The sequence below is a fragment of the Salmo salar genome, chromosome ssa06, assembly GCF_905237065.1.
Source record: "Salmo salar chromosome ssa06, Ssal_v3.1, whole genome shotgun sequence".
In the NCBI taxonomy this organism is placed as follows: domain Eukaryota; kingdom Metazoa; phylum Chordata; class Actinopteri; order Salmoniformes; family Salmonidae; genus Salmo; species Salmo salar.
In genome coordinates, this window is record NC_059447.1 from 865,001 (window position 1) to 872,500 (window position 7,500).

Below are 7,500 nucleotides of genomic sequence, written 5' to 3' on the forward strand. Positions count from 1 at the left end.
CTCTCTCGCCTCTCTCTCCATCTCTGTCTCTCTCTCTCACTCTCTCTCTCCATCCCTTTCTCTCTCTCTCTCCTCTCTCTCCATCCCTTTCTCTCTCTCTCTCTCTCTCTCTCTTTCTCTCTCTCTCTCCTCTCTCTGTCTCTCTCTCTCTCTCTCCTCTCTCTCCATCCCTTTCTTTCTCTCTCCCTCTCTCTTTCTCTCTCTCTCCATCCCTTTCATCCCTGACATAACACTACATTAAGATGGGTTCCCACTACATAATAACTATAGTGACATAACACTACATAAAGATGGTTCACACTCACATAATAACTATAGTGACATAACAATACATTAAGATGGGTTCTCACTACGTAATAACTATAGTGACATAACACTACATTAAGATGGGTTCTCACTACATAAAACTATAGTGACATAACACTACATTAAGATGGGGGTTCTCACTAGATGTCCAAGCTGCAAAGTCAAAATTGTCTATATCGTACAAATTTATGAAAACAAAAATGTGTTTTGGTCTTAATTGAAGGGTAGGTTTAGGCATAATGTTAAGCAGGGTGGGTTAGTTGAGGGGTTAGGTTAAAATCTGATTTTATAAAGAGAAATTGTAAAAACTAAGCAGGTCTTCTCACTTTGCAACTTGATGACCATTAAGCTGACACAACTATTCAATAACCATGACATAACCATGACATAACCATGACATAACCATGACATAACCATGACGTAACCATGACGTAACCATTATAAGCTATAAGCCTGCCTTTGGGAGACATTACAGTGTGTTCAGAAGCTACATATGGAGACATAACAGCTTTAAGAGGCTATAAGCATGTCATAGGAAGATATAACAGCTTTAAGAGTCTATAAGCATGTCATAGGGAGTTCATAACTGCTTTAGAAAGCTATAAGCATGTCATAGGGAGTTCATAACAGCTAAAAGCATGTCATAGGGGAGTTCATAAAAAGCTATAAGCATGTCATAGGGAGTTCATAACAGCTTTAGAAAGCTATAAGCATGTCATAGGGGAGTTCATAACAGCTTTAAGAGGCAATAAGCATGTCATAGGAAGACATAACAGCTTTAGAAAGCTATAAGCATGTCATAGGGAGTTCATAACAGCTTCTAGAACGCTATAAGCATGTCATAGGGAGACATAACAGCATTAGAAGGCTATAAGCATGTCATTTTACTTTTTATTTTTTACATTTTAGTCATTTAGCAGACGCTCTTATCCAGAGCGACTTACAATAGTGAATGCAGACACTTCATACATTTCATGCATTTTTCTTTTGTACTGGCCCCGTGTGGGGAATCGAACCCACAACCCTTGGCGTTGCACCATGATCTACAACTGAGCCACAGGGAGAGCTTTAAGAGTCTATAAGCATGTCATAGGAGTTCATAACAGCTTTACGAGGCTATAAGCACGTCGTAGGGAGACATAACAGCTTTAAGAGTCTATACGCATGTCATAGGGCGATATAACAGCTTTAGGAGGCTATACGTTTTTCATAGTGAGACATAACAGCTTTAGGTTTGCTATAAGCATGTCATAGGGAGTTCATAACAGCTTTAGAAACTATAAGAGTTCATAACAGCTTTAGAAAGCTATAAGCAGTTCATAACAGCTTTAGAAAGCTATAAGCATGTCATAGGGGAGTTCATAACAGCTTCAAAAAAGCTATAAGCATGTCATAGGGGAGTTCATAACAGCTTTAGAAAGCTATAAGCAGTTCATAACAGCTTTAGAAAGCTATAAGCATGTCATAGGGGAGTTCATAACAGCTTTAAAAAAGCTATAAGCATGACATAGGGAGTTTCTTGGGGTAACTACACATCAGTATTTAAACTAAAGAAGGTGTTTACGGCTGGACATGGGTTTTAGACTCTCTGTTTGTATGTCTGTGTGTCTGTTTTTTGTACATGTCAGTGTGTGTGTGTGTGTGTGCGCATGTGCGTGCATGTGTACGTCTGTGTGTGTGTGTGCGTCTGTGTGTCTGTGTGTGTGTGTGTGTTGTGTGTGTATGTGTGTGTGTGTGTGTGTGTGTGTGTGTGTGTGTGTGTGTGTGTGTGTGTGTGTGTGTGTGTGTGTGTGTGTGTGTGTGTGTGTGTGTGTGTGTGTGTGTGCTCCCAACTGCAGTAATGACCAGATCTGAGGTATCCATATCTCTCTGAATGCCTGTTGCCATGGGAACAGCCGGCAGCAGAACAGAACAGAGCCAGACTCAACTTCTTAGACAATGCTGCCCTCCTGTCTCTCACCTCTTCCTCATCTCCTTCCCTGTCTCCACCTCCTCTCTCTCTATCCCTCCTTTCTCCTGTCTCTCTACCTCTTCCTCATCTTCCTCATCCCTGTCTCTCTACCTCTCCTCATCCTGCCTCTCACCTCATCTTCCTCATCCCTGTCTCTCTACCTCTTCCTCATCCCTTGTCTCTATCTTCCTCATCCCTGTCTCTCTACCTCTTCCTCATCCTTGTCTCTCTACCTCATCTTCCTCATCCCTGTCTCTCTCCTCTCTCTCTCGCTGAATCTTTCTCTTTCTCTCCCCTCCCCTCCTTTGTCTCTTTCTCTAAGGAATATCAGTGTCCATGCTCAGAGAGGAGATTACCTGCTTTCAATTCATACACACACACACACACACACACACACACACACACACACACACACACACACACACACACACACACACACAAACACACACACACACACACACACACACACACACACACACACACACACACACACACACACACACACACACACACACACACACACACACATACTCTCCTTCTCGTTACCTTTCAAGCTTCCCTTGCCCAGCACGATCAGGAAGTTAAAGTCAGACAGCTTCATGGGGTCTCTGTTCCCGTTGAGTCGAACGCCGCGGAACCTTCTGTGCTCGCGGTGCTCGGACCGATCCGAGCCCTCTGTACCAGGGAACAGGAAGTTACATTATTAATGACATCATCAGAGCGAGACAGGACACTGAGGTATCCACAGTGTCCAAAAAAGACAGTTCAATAATGTTGTATTTCTATGTTCAGCTCTCTGAATGTCTTCTGAAAACCTTGTCAGTGAACCCCCCCCCATGGACGTGTCCCCATCTTCCTCATCCTCAGTCCTCTGGGGGCCCCCGAACTAGTCCACATTCATCACCTGGTTTAACTTTTTAAGGTAGAGAGACAGGGCAGTATTTTCATTTTCGGATGAAAAGCGTGCCCAGAGTAAACTGCCTAATACTCGGTGCCCAGAGTCAAATATTTACATATTATTAGTAGATTTGGATAGAAAACACTCTGAAGTTTCTAAAACTGTTTTAATGGTGTCTGTGAGTACAACAGAACTCATATGACAGGCAAAAACCTGAGAAGATTACAACCAGGAAGTGGGAAAAAAGCCCATAGAAGTTAACCCCATGGACGTGTCCCCATCTTCTCCATCCCCAGTCCTCTGGGGGCCCCCAAACCAGTCCACATTCATCACCTGGTTTAACCCCATGGACGTGTCCCCATCTTCTCCATCCCTCAGTCCTCTGGGGGCCCCCAAACCAGTCCACATTCATCACCTGGTTTAACCCCATGGACGTGTCCCCATCTTCCTCATCCTCAGTCCTTGGGGGCCCCCAATATTTTAAAACTACACACGTAAGAAATACTTTCTAAATATACAGTACAAAGATACACAAAACAAAGGAAAACAATCCTGAACAACAACAGTTCCATTTCTCAGCTACTAAAGGTCCTATTGCTGAATTAATATGTGGAATAACTGAGGCCTCAAACGACGAGATTGGGAAATACGGTTGACCTCCTATGATCTTCAGAAAAGACAGAGAGAGAGAGAGAGAGAGAGAGAGAGAGAGAGAGAGAGAGAGAGAGAGAGAGAGAGAGAGAGAGAGAGAGAGAGAGAGAGAGAGAGGGAGAGAGAGAGAGATGACATGGGGTCAGTGTTGCATGCTTCTTATATATATATATATATTTCTCTCTCTCTCCTTTCTCAAGAGAGAGAGAGAGAGAGAGACGGAGAGAGAGGGAGAGAGAGAGAGAGGGGGGGCAGATTTCACAGTATTCTCCTCAGATAAGCTTGGCCCTAGAGGTTGTGTGTGTGTGTGTGTGTGTGTGTGTGTGTGTATACTTGCCCCTAGAGACAGCTGTCTCTGTGAGTGTCTGTAGAAACGGCTTCACTGTGACCTTGAATACGGACGAGACAAAAAAACAGAGAGAGGGGAGAGGGAGGAGGGGGTGGTGTTGGGAGAGAGAGATAGAGAGAGATAGAGAAAGGGGGAGAGACAGAGAGAGGGAGAGAGGAGGAGTGGTGTTGGGTGAGAGACACAGAGAGAGATAGAGAAAGGGGAGATAGAGAAAGGGGAGACAGAGAGAGGGGAGAGGAGGAGGGGGTGGTGTTGGGGGAGAGCACAGAGAGAGATAGAGAAAGGGGAGAGACAGAGAGAGGGGAGAGGAGGAGGAGGGTGGTGTTGGGAGAGAGATAGAGAGAGATAGAGAAAGGGGAGAGACAGAGAGAGGGAGAGGGAGGAGGGGGTGGTGTTGGGAGAGAGATAGAGAAAGGAGAGAGACAGAGAGAGAGAGGAGGAGGGGTGGTGTTGGTGAGAGAGAAGAGAGATATAGAGAAAGGGGAGAGACAGAGAGAGAGAGGAGGAGGGTGGTGTTGGAGTGAGAGATAGAGAGAGAGATAGAGAAAGGGGAGAGACAGAGAGAGGGGAGAGGAGGAGGGTGTGAGTGTTGGGTGAGAGATAGAGAGAGAGATAGAGAAAGGAGAAAACAGAGAGAGGGGAGAGACAGAGAGAGCGAGAGGAGGAGAAACAAAAACAAAACAGAGGAGAAGAATCAAGTCATGATGTCATCAATCTCTTTACATCTAGGAGAGAACACGGAGAGAAACAAGTTACAGGTTCACTTCCACAGGGATCACACACCAACTACTGTAAGACCCTTCAGACGGGGAGAGAACAACGTTACAGGTTCACTTCCCACAGGGATCACACACACCAACTACTGTAAGACCCTTCAGACGGGGAGAACAACGTTACAGGTTCACTTCCCGCAGGGATCACACACCAACTACTGTAAGACCCTTCAGACGGGAGAGAACAACGTTACAGGTTCACTTCCCACAGGGATCACACACCAACACTGTAAGACCCTTCAGACGGGGAGAGAACAACGTTACAGGTTCACTTCCCACAGGGATCACACACACAACTACTGTAAGACCCTTCAGACGGAGAGAACAACGTTACAGGTTCACTTCCCACAGGGATCACACACCAACTACTGTAAGACCCTTCAGACGGGGAGAGAACAACGTTAGGTTCACTTCCCACAGGGATCACAAACCAACTACTGAAGACCCTCAGACGGGGAGAGAACAACGTTGCAGGTTCACTTCCCACAGGGATCACACAACCAACACAAGATCTTCAGACGGGGAGAGAACAACGTTACAGGTTACTTCCCACAGGGATCACACACCAACTACTGTAAGACCCTTCAGACGGGAGAGAACAACGTTACAGGTTCACTTCCCACAGGGATCACACACCAACTACTGTAAGACCCTTCAGACGGGGAGAGAACAACGTTACAGGTTCACTTCCCACAGGGATCACACACCAACTACTGTAAGACCCTTCAGACGGGGAGAGAACAACGTTACAGGTTCACTTCCCACAGGGATCACACACACTACTGTAAGACCCTTCAGACGGGGAGAGAACAACACAGGTTTACTTCCCACAGGGGATCAGTCCTCTGCCCCTGAGAGATACAAAGGATGAAACCACTGGAATGGGACAGAGAACGAGTTGGAGTGTTGGGTCAGGTCCTCCTGGCTTGGGGGAGAGGAGGAGAGGAGAGAAGAGGAGAGGGTGGGAGAGGAGGGGGAGGGGAGGGGGAGGAGGGGGAAGTGGAGAGGAGGAGGGAGAGGAGGGGAGGAGGAGGGAGGAGGGAGAGGAGGGAGGAGGAAAGGGGGAGGGAAAGGAGAGAGGGGGAGGAGGAGAGGAATAGGAGAGGGAGGAGAGAAGAGAAGAGCAGGACAAAGGAGAGAGAAGAGGAGAGGGAGGGAAGGGGAGAGGAGAGGGAGAGGGAGGGGGGAGAGAGCCCGGCCAAAGGTGAGGAAGAGGGAGAGGGAGAGAGGGAGAGGGAGAGGGAGAAAAAAAGTGGGACAAAGGAGAGGAAGAGGAGAGGGAGAGGAGGAGAGGGAGAGGGAGAGGGAGAGGAGAGCAAGACAAAGGTGAGGAAGAGGAGAGAGAGGGAGAGGAGGGGAGGAGAGGGAGAGGGAGAGGGAGGGAGGAGGAGGAGGAGGAGGGAGGAGAGAGACAGATTGTTGCTATCTACCCCTGCCAAATGTGTTAATGAGTGAGGCTGACCAAGAGAGCTGGCTGACCACACACACACACAGTCTCCTCAGCCTGCCAGATCGCTAAGAGCTCACCCAGAGACACACACACCCTAACACACACCACACACACACACACACACACACACACACACACACACACACACACACACACACACACACACCTAACACACACACACACACCCTAACACACACACACAACACACACACACACACACACACACACACACACACACAACACACACACACACACCCTAACACACACACACACAAACACACACCCTATCACACACACACACACCTAACACACACACACCCTAACACACAAACACAAACACACACACACACACACACAAACACCCTAACACACACACACACACACACACACACACACACACACACACACACACACACACACACACCTACACACACACACAAACCTCAAACTTCTGCCGCAGCTCTTCGTTCAAGCGCCCTCCCCTTCACCCTCAGGAGGGACTGAACGTTAAGTACTCTCCTTCCTCCTGAGATAACAACTTAAACCTGGAGAGGAGAGGAGAGGAGAGGAGAGGAGAGGAGAGGGAGAGGAGAGGAGAGAGAGAGGAGAGGAGGGAGAGGAGAGGGACGAGAGGAGAGGAGAGGGAGAGGGAGAGGGAGAGGAGAGGAGAGAGAGGGGGAGAGGAGAGGAGAGGAGAGAGGGAGGAGAGGAGAGAGAGGGAGAGGGGAGAGGAGAGGGGAGAGGAGAGGAGAGGGGAGAGAGAGGAGAGGTGAGAGAGGAGAGGGGAGAGGAGAGAGAGGGGAGAGGAGAGGGGAGAGGAGAGGGAGGGAGGAGGAGGAGAGAGGAGAGCAGGAGGAGAGGGGAGGGAGAGAGAGAGAGGAGAGGAGAGGGGAGAGGGAGAAAGAGGAAAGGGGAAGAGGAGGGGAGAGGGAGAGGAGAGGGGAGAGGAGAGGAGAGCAGGGGCGAGAGGGAGAGGAGAGGAGAGGGAGAGGAGGGAGAGGAGAGGGGGAGAGGGAGAGGGAGAGGAGGAGGGAGAGGGGGAGGAGAGGAGAGGGAGAGGGGGAGAGGAGAGGGGAGAGGGGAGGGAGAGGGAGAGGGGGGAGAGGGAGAGAGGGGAGAGGG

The 7,500-nt window shown here is 48.6% G+C and overlaps 1 pseudogene; it reads right to left on the reverse strand.

Moving 5' to 3' along the window:
- The window catches only part of LOC123743349 (protein kinase C beta type-like), a 139,974-nt pseudogene that overhangs the window by 28,976 nt on the left and 103,498 nt on the right, over positions 1 to 7,500 (reverse strand).